Source organism: Erinaceus europaeus, chromosome 1, assembly GCF_950295315.1.
Source record: "Erinaceus europaeus chromosome 1, mEriEur2.1, whole genome shotgun sequence".
Classification (NCBI taxonomy): Eukaryota; Metazoa; Chordata; class Mammalia; order Eulipotyphla; family Erinaceidae; genus Erinaceus; species Erinaceus europaeus.
This window is the reverse complement of record NC_080162.1, coordinates 44,458,937-44,470,455: the sequence shown is the minus strand read 5'-3', so window position 1 is coordinate 44,470,455 and position 11,519 is coordinate 44,458,937. Positions and strand designations below refer to the sequence as shown.

General features: G+C 38.5%; 1 non-coding gene across 1 annotated transcript; it reads left to right on the top strand.

Moving 5' to 3' along the window:
* Window positions 1-6,797: 6,797 nt before the first annotated feature.
* On the top strand, window positions 6,798-6,929 carry LOC132542892 (small nucleolar RNA SNORA65). The gene has a single exon (XR_009553860.1). It is a non-coding gene; the product is annotated as a small nucleolar RNA SNORA65 (small nucleolar RNA).
* Window positions 6,930-11,519: the final 4,590 nt, after the last annotated feature.

The window sequence follows — 11,519 nt, the reverse complement described above, 5'->3', positions numbered from 1 at the left end:
AGGCACGATTTTTCAAAAATCTGAATACAGCAAAAAATAAAGAAAATAATATTTAGAGAAGTACACATATGAAATAAAATTAAAAATATCAGGAGTAAAATAAATGTAAAATGCATACTAATGTGTAAATATATCCCTTATGTGGGCAGAAGGAGAAAATAGTGAGTCTATTCAAGGTAATATTATTTTATTTTCTTTTTGTTTAATTGTCACCAGGGTAATCCCTGGGGCTCTGTGCTTGCACTACACCGCTCTCAGTATGCATTTTTCTATCAGTGTTTTATTACTTTTCTTTTTACTTGACAAAACAGAAAAACTGAGAAGACAGGGAAAGGTAGAAAATGGCTAGAAAGAGACTCCTATACCCTCCAACAATCTTAAAGCTCCCCTCCTGCAGATGGGTACTGGGGACTTAAACCTGGGTCCTTGTACATGGTAATGTGTTCAATCAAGTGCACCACTGTCCCGCCATCAAGGTAATGCTCTAGGCTTAATGCTATGTGATAGTTCTTGTATTTCTAATTATTTTATATCCAGAGAGGGAGAGAAAGAGACACTAATGCGTTGCTGGACTACTGCTGAGTACCCTGGTGGTGCTGCCATGCAGTGTTGGGGACAGTCTTGCTCTGTTTTCTACATTATAGATATAAGCACATTTTCATATATAAAAACATTTTCTAATAGGACACATTTATAAAATACAGAGGAGAGGTACTTAATTTAATTGCCTTCAGAGTTGAGCAGGTGCTGAAGTGGGTTGAATGTATAGTCCCAGCAAAATACTTTCCTGGCCTATAGGACCCCCCCCCCCAGTTCCCTTCAGGGTTGCCCTGCAGCCATGTCGGTCTAATGTATCCAGAACAACTGACCTTTTTGAGAGGCTAAGCAGCCAACTGCCTAATTATATGCCCTATCCAAATTTTTTAAAAAATGTTTGTAATGGTTCCCATTTTTAAATACTCCATGAGACAAGCAACGCGGGGTGGCAGCATAGAATCTCTGAAATAGACAGGATATTGGAGGTAAACACTGATTTTATGTCTATTTACAAAGAAAACTGTCTTGATTTTTTAAAGTTTTTTCCCCCTTGTCCCTGAAGGCAAACAGGCTGGAAACTCATCTTCTTTGCCTCCTTGAATGTGCTATTTCCAACCTGTTCTGCTGGATGCCTCCACTTCCCTCACCTGCAAGTTCTCACCTCTAAGTTTGGAATGTGTGAAGGTGGTGTGAGCACAGCTGAGGCCTGTGGGCCAGACCAGCATTTCTTAACTGAGAGCTTTCACTCTCCTGGTGCCCTGGCCTAGCCCAGACCCAGTTTCATAAAGAGCTTGCAACACCTCCTACCTGTTCCCAAGGGCCCTGGGGGGAGGAATGTGCATAGCTAACTTAAGACTCTGCTGAGGGGAGAACTATTTTCTATTACACTCTGTTGGGACTGACTGCTTTCTGTAGAGCAGAGTATTTGCTTTCTCATTGGGGAAGAAAAGATTCAATTGTAAAGCATTATTTCTAATAACACCTAGCCATGATATGACTGGCGATTTTCTTGCTCATTAATGCAGTTGTTCCCACATGGGACAATTTTGTCCTCAGGGAATGTTTGGCAATGACTGGAGATATTTTGGATTGTCACAACTGGGATGAGTGCATTTCAATAGCCTGGTGGTTATGACAAATGTAAGGAACCTGTTAAATATCTCACTATGCGTTGGTTAGCCCCAGCTCCAACCCCAACAAAGAATTATCCAATCCGAGATGTCAGTTGTTCTGAGGCTGAGAAACTCTAGCTACGCCCCCACCCCCGTGCATCCATACCTAGCAACATACAAGGGTAAATAAAGCCACAGACAGGACCATTCCCTGTTAATTATGAAAGGTGTGTATTTGGGGGGAGGAGAATGCATGGTGAGGGGTGTAAAAACATGAATTTACAAAGCATGCCCTTTAGCTGGAGCTGGGATTTGTGGTCACTGTTTTGGCTTTTATTAAAGCATAATGCTCACAAGCAGAAGAGGAGATTTGTTATTCTAAAGCCAGTTGCACACCAAAGCATGCTATTGTATAATCTGGCATTCCCCCCACCAGGGAGCTATGGTGCATTACTCACGACTGACAGAACCAACGAGCTTCATCTCCCAGGAGGCTAGTGCATCAGTTTAAAGGGAACAAGAACTACGCAGATCCGCCCCACTCCAATCCCCATGTGGAAGGCAGGATGAAGGTGGGTAGCTTTTCAATCCTGGGGGAAAATGAACTAGCCATTGATTCCACGCCCAGCCTCACATCAAAGAGGGGACAGTATGATTGTACTCCAGTAGCTGGGCCATAGGACTGATGGGAGGTGCTTGGATCTGAAGCTATGTTCCAATTCAATAAATGTCATCATGGGACCCCTGACTCTCTGTGCCCCAGTTTCCCTGAAAGATTAAGGCAGAGTGAATCTAGGAGCCTGAGTTTGTAGACTGAGTAGACACTGGCTCAATTTCAGGTAAAGTACTTAGGATGTGTTTCTGTAAGCCCTATTTTTTTTCTTTTTTTCTTTCAGTCTTGGTTTTCTCATCTGAAATCAGGGGATAATGATGCTCATCTTCTAGAGTCACCTGTGGTTTTGTCAGTGTTTCCTTTTAATAAATAAAAATTTTAAAAAAGAAAAAAGATGAAAGCCTCCCTTGTGCCCAGTGACAGACGTGTGCTAGAGGAAGTGTGGTATATACATGCAAAAGACTATTCCTCAGTTATCATAAAAGATGAAATCTTGACAGTTGTGTCACCATAAACTGAGTTGAAGATGGTAAGATACATGAAAGAAGTCAGGGGGAGAAAGACAAATATTTTATGATTTCACTCATATGGGGAGCATATAGAGGAAGAAAGCAAGAGAACAGACAAAATCAATCTAAAGTTAACTTTTGATTCATACTACAAAAATGAGGTTATGAGAGGGAGAGCATGGTAGCACTAAAGATGGAGGGGACCAAACAGATGGCAGTGGAAGGATAATGCCACTTTGGTGGTGGATGTGGAGTGGAGAGATGTGAAATACAATCCTTAAACATACGATAATCTGAACAAATTTTACGTCAAAAAAAAAAAATCTCACATAGAAACATCAGTTTGGCCAATGGTTGGAGAGGGGAGTTTCAAAACTCTCCTAACTTAGAGTCAAGCATCTTCTAGAAAACCATCTAGAGTGGTCCAGGAGGTGGCACAGTGGATAAAATGTTGGTCTCTCAGGCATGAGGTCCTGAGTTCAGTCCCTGGCAGCACATGTACCAGAGCGATGTTTGGTTCTTTCTCTCTCTCCTATCCCTCTCATTAATAAATAAATAAAATTTAAAAAATGAAACCATCTAGAAAAATTGCTTACAGGATCACTCCCTGAATTCTGAACTACCATCCCACTATTACCTAGGTGCTTTGTCTCCATTTCTTACCTTGGTTCCAAAGTCTTGTTACACTTTTATGAATCCACCTCGCATTTGTTTACCTACAGTTAGTACAAGGAGGAAAATATTTCTATTTTCTTCATCATTCAAAACAATAATTTCACCGTTCCTATTTCCTATTCCCACTTTGATCTAGAAACAAATCTTAGAATCTTGAATAGTGCTGCATTATAAGTTCCTAAACAACTGCTGTTAAAGAGTGATATATGTTGGCACACACAAGGGACTGTGGATTTTTCTTTGGCTGTCAGCTCTTGAAATTACCCAGCAATCCCAAAATGAATTTTCACTAATCTGACAGTTTTGCTTCTCCTGACATGATGTACTGTATATTCAGTGGTCAACAGGGACTATTTAATTGCAGTTAAGCCTGTGCTGTTCATTGTGACATTTAAAATGGAGCACTGTGTAATGTGGTTAACTTTCTGACTCTCTGGGCCCAGATGGGTGAGTGGAACTCAATGTTTTGGGGGAAACTTCCTACCTGGGAACACTTACACTAAATTATATTTCACTAGAAACTGGCTTTAATTCATTCCCTTTCCAGATTCAAAAATATTAGAGTCAATATTAAAATCATGTCCCTCCAGAAAGCAGAAGGGACTGGAATACCAGCAGCAACTGCTATTGTTTTAAAAAGTTGGTCAAACCTTAAGAAGGAAAAATTCAGTGATGCACTACTACTTTTTGAGTGCTTAATTTGTGCTTAACATATGCTTAGTAGTTTGGGAATTTATCTCATTTTTGCTTTTAAATCATTCCAAAGAGGCAGGGACCATTCTACCCTACCCCCACATGCACCTTCATTTCACAGATGTAGAAACTGAGAATTAGAGAGTGTAAGTAAAATTTCAGTCTGTGGACAGCATCAAGATTTGAGCACATCAAGATTTGTGCTCTAATAACAATCTACATTCCTGAGCACAACAATCAGCTTTCTGAAGGGTGCTAGGTGCCCTTGAGTTTAAAATGCTCATTTTTGTAGGTAGATATACAGACCATGACACTTCAAAGTGATTTGCTCAGAATTAAGTTACATCAGACTCAGAAAATTAGCTTAGAGTTATTTATAATTTATTCACAATAAATTAATAATAGTGTAATGCTTTGCAACTCACAAAGTCCTTTAACATCCATTACCACATATTTAATTCTGCTTTTCAAATGACTTTATTGTTTGAACTCATAACTTAAAAAGAAAAAGATTTCACTTTGCTTTTTCTAATAGTTAAATCTAATGACATGTATTTTCAGCACAGTAAAAATGACACTGCTCTAGAGTGTCTATGGATAACACACACACACACACACACACACACACACACACACACACACACACACATGCACACCCCAACATGGATAGATCCACCTATTCAGCAAATACCAAGTTTACAATATATATACCAGACATCAATATCTGAAAACACAGCAATGACAATATAAACACTCAAAAAATTCCCTGTCCTTTGGGTGCTTACATTCTGGATGATAGAGGCAGATGATTAACTCAACAAATAAGCAAAATATATAAGATGGCACATATCAGGTGTGAAGCAGTGAAATAAAGCTGAGAAGAGGAAAAGAGAATTTGGGGGGAAAGGATCTGGCTTATAAATAGAGAAGCAGAAAAGTGAACAAAGACATGAAGGATAAAATGAGCAAGTGTTTCAAATATCTGGAGAATATTCCAAAGAGAGGGGAGAGTTAATTGGAAGACTCTGACACTGAATATACACTGTGCTTTCTTTAATGAACACTTCCAAATTCAAAGAGGGGAAGTTAGAATTATTTATTATTGTAAAAAAATTGAGGTATAATTGACAATTAATAGTAAATATTAGAATGCATAACTGGGCAAGTTTAGACCTACACATTAATGGAACTATCATTACAATCAGAATAATTTCATCTTCCCAAGAAATTTCTTTTTTTTAAAAAAAGATTTCATTTACTTATAAGAAAGATAGGAGGAGAGAGAAAGAATCAGACTTCACTCTGGCACATGTGCTGCTGGGGATCAAACTCAGGACCTCATGCTTGAGAGTCTAAAGCTTTATCATTGCGCCACCTCCTGGACCATACCTCAAGAAATTTCTTCTTGCCCTTTGTTATATTTCCAATTTTTTCCTATTTTCACCCTCATTGTCACCTCCAAGCAACCACTAATTTGCTTCTTGTATCTTTATCTTCTATATAAAATTCCATTTATAGCTATTATATATAGAATCATCATTATGTACATTTTTCTCTCTTTTTTTCACTCACCTTACTAATATTGAGATACATTCAATCTGTATTTACCTGTGACTCAGTTATATTTTCATTACCAAGTAGTCTTTGTATAATACTCTCATGATTTATTTGTCTAATCATGTATTTGAGCCATTTTCAGTTTAGGGTTACTCTGGATAAAACTCTATCAACATTGAAGCATAAGTTTGACCTGGATGTCTGCTCTCATTTTTTTTTTTTTTTTTTTTTGGTGAGTAGTTATTTAGGATTAGGATGGGTGATCATAGGGTTGATAGATGTTTATCTCTTTTTTCCCCTCTGCATTAACGATTTAACAGTACTAGGTACTCACCTTCTTCTTCTAGTGTTTGCCCTTCTTCCGTAGCCAGTCAACAGCGTCAGGTTGAGCCTGATGTAAAGTTTCGAGACCTCGTTTGAATCTGGAGAGGTGGCAGTCGTTGACTATGTGGGTCATAGTCTGTCTGGAGCCGCAGGGGCAGTTCGGGTCGTCTCTGGCTCCCCAGTGATGGAACATAGCGGCGCACCAGCCATGGCCTGTTCGATAGCGATTGAGGAGGGCCCAATCATAACGTGCTAGGTCAAAGCCTGGTTGACGCTCGCAGGGGTCTGTGATGAGGTGTTTGTTCTTTACCTCAGCTGACTGCCAACTCTGTTTCCAAGAGACTGGAACAGAGAAGTTCAGTGTAGGCATAGGGGACCAGACTGGGTGATGAGATGTCAAGCATTGGACAGGGTGGGTGAAGATAACCACGTATATTGGCAGGTCCGGTCGAGCGTAGACGTGGGAAATGAACTTAGATGATGCCGCATCCCGACGAATATCTGGCGAGGTGATGTTGCTAAGAACTGGCAGCCATGGAACCGGGGTGGAACGGATGGTTCCAGAAATGATCCTCATGGAGGAATATAATTTGGAATCGACCAAGTGGACATGGGGGCTACGGAACCATACTGGGGCACAGTATTCTGCTGTGGAATAGCAGAATGCCAGAGATGATGATCGTAGTGTGGAAGCGCTCGCGCCCCATGAGGAGCTGGCCAGTCTTGCAATGATGTTATTCCTCGCGCCCACCTTTGCTGCAGTTTTTATGAGAGGTACTCACCACTATACCTGATCAGATCTGTTGGCTGCTATAATCCAGTGGTGAACTAAGGATAAGCCTACCCCAGTGTAGGAAGCAAGGTTGTTCTTCATGTAGATGACTATGTGTCAAAAGCATAGGAATATCCTGGAAAACAAAATAGAAAACAGCAGGTTACAAAATTATAAGATTTTAGGAATATATATTTTACATCCATATGTTTGTTTGTAATTCACCACAAGAAACTCTCAAACAATTTACCAGAGCAGCTGTACCATTTTATATTCCTACCAACCATATGTGAGAATTCTCAATGTCCTACAACAAAATTTGGTATAATTATCTTTATAATATTAGGTAATTAAATAGTTATGTAGTAATGCTTTTTTTGGTTACCTATCTATACATCTTCTTTGGTGAAATATATCTGTTCAAACATTTAAATCATCTTTAATGTTAAATCTTTGGTCCAAATTTTGTATTTGTTAGTATTCTTATTGTTGATTTTTAAATATTGTGTTCACAACTGTTTAAATGTTGTTTAAAAACTATACTATCTGACATATTATTCGTAAATACTTTTATTTTCCTTTACCAAAGTCAAATTTTTTTCCCACTAGCAGCATTAAGCTTTGATCAAGATCAGCTTAATCATTATTTTCCCCTTTATAGGCTGTGATTTCAGTGATTGTTATGCCTAAAATATTTGTATCTTTGATTATTTAAAAAAACTTGATTTTTCTCATCAAGTGAAAAAAATGTCCATTCAAATTTCTTTAAATGTACAGATTATGTAAGCAATAAAGTTTATTAATAAATGATCATTTCTAATTGTTGATTAAGGGATACAAATACTACTTTCTTGGGCTGGGGAGACAGTATAATGGTTATGCAAATGAATTTTATTTCTGAGTTTCTGAGCTATTGGGTTCAATTCCCCTGTACTAAGCAAGAGCTGAGCAGTGCTTTGACAAAAATAAATAAATAAATAAATAACACTACTTTCTCTGATAGTAAAATAGCTTACTTGGATAGTTATCTTCTTTGCCATGTGTGCCACTTAGGTCAAGTCAGGCTCCCATTGCATGGGAGAGTTCTGGTGTTGTAGTTTCTTTCACACATACTTTCTCTGCTTCTTTGTCTCTGTCTCTGTCTCTAGCTAAAAAAAAATAAATAAATCATCCTGTAGCGGTGAAGCCTAGTAATATTAATACTGGGGGAAAACTATACTATTTATCATGATCCTAAACCTACTTCTAAGACCTTGTTTTTGTTCTACATTCAAATTGAAGACCTCTGGCCAGCTTGGAAGAGGGTCAGTTACTTTCCCCTTTTCAGTTTTAAGTTTCCAATCTCAAATATATGGGGATATGCTAGATTTTTCTGTGTTCCCTTCTAGTTTTAACACTACATAAATGGTGAACTGACAGTAAGCTTAGCACCATCAACACTTCCTGCTCTAGAACAAAGCAAGAGATATGTCTAGATACAAAGTTTGAAGAGTCTAACTTCTGGGAGGTATGGCCATGGAGTAATGATAGACAGTCCAGATGCTCCCTGAAAACAAATTTCTACAACTATCGATCTTAATAAACCTCACCAAATACAGCTGAGACATCTGAGAAAGCATAGCAGCCTTAGCTACTACGTTCCAGTTGCTACTATGATTCCATCCTGGCTTTCCTGAACAGAGGACTTCACCAATGCTTCCTGGAACCTCACTTCTACAGTGCCTTACCCCACTAGGGTAAGATAGAAATAGGCTGAGGATATAGATCAACCTGCCAACACTCAAGTCCACTGTAGAAGCAATGACAGAAATCAGAACTCCCACTTTCTGCTCCCTAAAAGAATTTTAGCCCATACTCCCAGATGGGTAAACAATAGAAAAGTTTCCAATGGAGGGGATAAGGCACAGAACTCTGGTGGTGGGGACTGTATGGAATCACACTGCTATTACACTTATACCCCCATATAATCTTCTAACTAAATAGTAAAACACTAATAAAAAATAAAACAAAAAAAATGTTGGAAGAGCCACACTTGCAAATTTATGCTAGTGTTGCCTCTTGGATTTTCACCAGCTGAAGAGCCACTTATAGAACCTGAAGATGAAGACATTTCTGTCCATTTTCTTACTCTCAACTCAGCCTAATCTTGATCTTTAAGTGGAATGAGGCCCAAGGGTGTTGTGGTGAACTTGCCAGAGGCATTGCTCCTCACAGGTACTTGGCATTCAAATCACCAGGGGATTTTGTTGTTTCTGAGTCAGAAAGCTGGGATGAAAGTCTAACTTTTGAACAAGGTCTCAGGTGATGCTACTGCTGTTGGTCTGTGGGACACATTTGGGGAGTAAGACACTAGAACTTTCCAGCTTTATACAAAGGAGTATCGCAACTCTGTTTCCTAGTGAGAACTCATTTCTGAAGTGCCCAGATATCTTTATTTGCCAAAAAAAGAATTAGAAATCTCAGTTTGGATTTAGTGTGGTATATTGCACTAAAGCAGGAGACTCCAGGGAAGGAGCAAATATGTGGGAGTTGGTGGAGAGGGGTGGACTGCTTAGGATCCAGATATATAGTGGTGGAAATGGACCTAAGTTGGGGGTGAAAATGTTTTGCAGACAAAAAAAATCTGTTATGAGATGATGAGAAACTGTACTCATGTGTCAACAACTGTACTATAATCTACTAACCATCAACAAAATAGATTTAATAAATAATAATAAATCTTAAAGAAATCTGAGGTGCAGTAGAAATCCCTTTATTCTGAAATATCATATACCTTTTCTGAAGTTTTACTAAACACTGTGAGATCAAACAATACAATATGAAAGTAAAATGTATCCTAAATAAAATCAGTTGTCACACTGGTTATAAATCAGATATCAGGAATTCCCCCCCGCCTCAAGAAAACTTTGGACAGAGAAAATGAGTGAAGAAATTGCAAGGTCTCAGAATGAATTTTAGTTACAAACTCAGTTGTCCCACCCCCATTCCGCAAACACAATAATGTTACTGACAGAAAGGAAGCTAGAGGAAAAGTCAGTATAACTCTATTTGATTTCTCAAGGCATCCTGCCTTATGTTCCAGATTCATTTTCTGTTCCTTTGTCCTTTTACGTTTTCACTGTCATTACTATTATTATTTCTTATTTATTTATTTATTTATTTATTTATTTATTTATTTATTTATTTTTGCCAGAGCCCTGCTTAGTGTTGGCTATGGTGGTGCTGGGGATTGAACCTGGAACTTTATTTATTTTATTTACTGGATAGAGACAGCCAGAAATGGAGAGGGAATGGGGTGATAGACAGAGAGACACCTGCAATACTGCTGCACCACTTTTGAAGCATTCCCTCTGCAGGTGGGGACTAGGGGATTGAACCTGGGTCGTTGTGCATTGTAACATGTGTGCTCAACCAGGTGTGCCATCACTCAGCCCCAGAACCTGGAACTTTAGAGCCTCAAGCATGAAAGTCTTTTTGCACAACCATTATGCTATCTCCAGCCCTTGCTACTACTATTTATTTTATATTACCTGCATTATTCATTTGAAATAAGATTCATTTTAAATGTCAGCTTAGTTAGTATCTATTCTTCCTTCATCATCTGTATTGATCTCTGAGTTGTTCTGAGGATCCACTTTTCACCCACTTTCAGTTTGTGAGATTCAAGGATGCTTATAGGGCTGGAAAATGTTCATCTGGATAGTTATCACTGTGTTATGCATGTGGCCCAAACAAAAGTCCAGTCCACTACTCCTCTGGGTGAAGCTTTGGTATTGTGATATCTTCCTCTCTCCATCTCTCTCTCCATATCTCTCACTCTTCCTCTTCCCTCCCTTATTTTTCTGCCTCTATAAGGAAAGGGGGGAAAAGTTAAATAAAGGCCACTAAGAGCATTGGAGTCATTGTATGCACTATCTCTGCCACTTCTGTTTTCTTATCTTGGTCTCTGTCATTCATTATATATCTAACAGGAGACGTTTATTCCCATGACACCCATCATGCCTACATTCACTTGGAGCATTTGAGGGAATATTTTCATCTGTAAAAATTATACCCTATGTACTAAGCCACTATTACATTATTGTTTATTGTCATCTCAAGAGACTGAGGGAAAGAAAGACATCATAACAATGAAGCTTCCCCCTAGTCTGGGACAGGCTTAACCCAGAGTCATGCACATAGCAAAGCAGGCAGCCTTTGAGATGACCCCAGATAAGGTTTTATAATTTGTAGTGAAAAATGCCTACTTGTTAAATAGTAAGGAACATATTCTCCCTATGCTCTAAAATGTGGTTTTAGTATCTTAAACTCAAAAAGGATGTAAACCCACTAGGTAATTTATTTCAAATATCCTCAGGTATACCGAAATCAAAATTGTGTCCTTGGAAATTATGTATTAATGTTTTAGTGTCAAAACTAAGTTATCTTACCTAAGTGTAAATATAATATTTTTAAGTGCTTAGCAACTAAAAATATTACCGTATATCTTGTGTCTGTGAGCCACTCAATACTGGGACACTTGACTGCTTGTTTGTTCAATTGCTTAAAAAAAAAATAGAATGTTTTTCAAGGGCTAGCAAAAATAGTTCATTTGGATAGTGTGTTGCTTGACCACGTGTACAATTTAGGCTTAAGCCTGCCCCACCATATTAAAGGAGTCTCTTCCTTTCTCTCTTTCTGTCTCTGTCTCACTGTCTATCTAAAAATAAACAAAAAAAAATATCTTT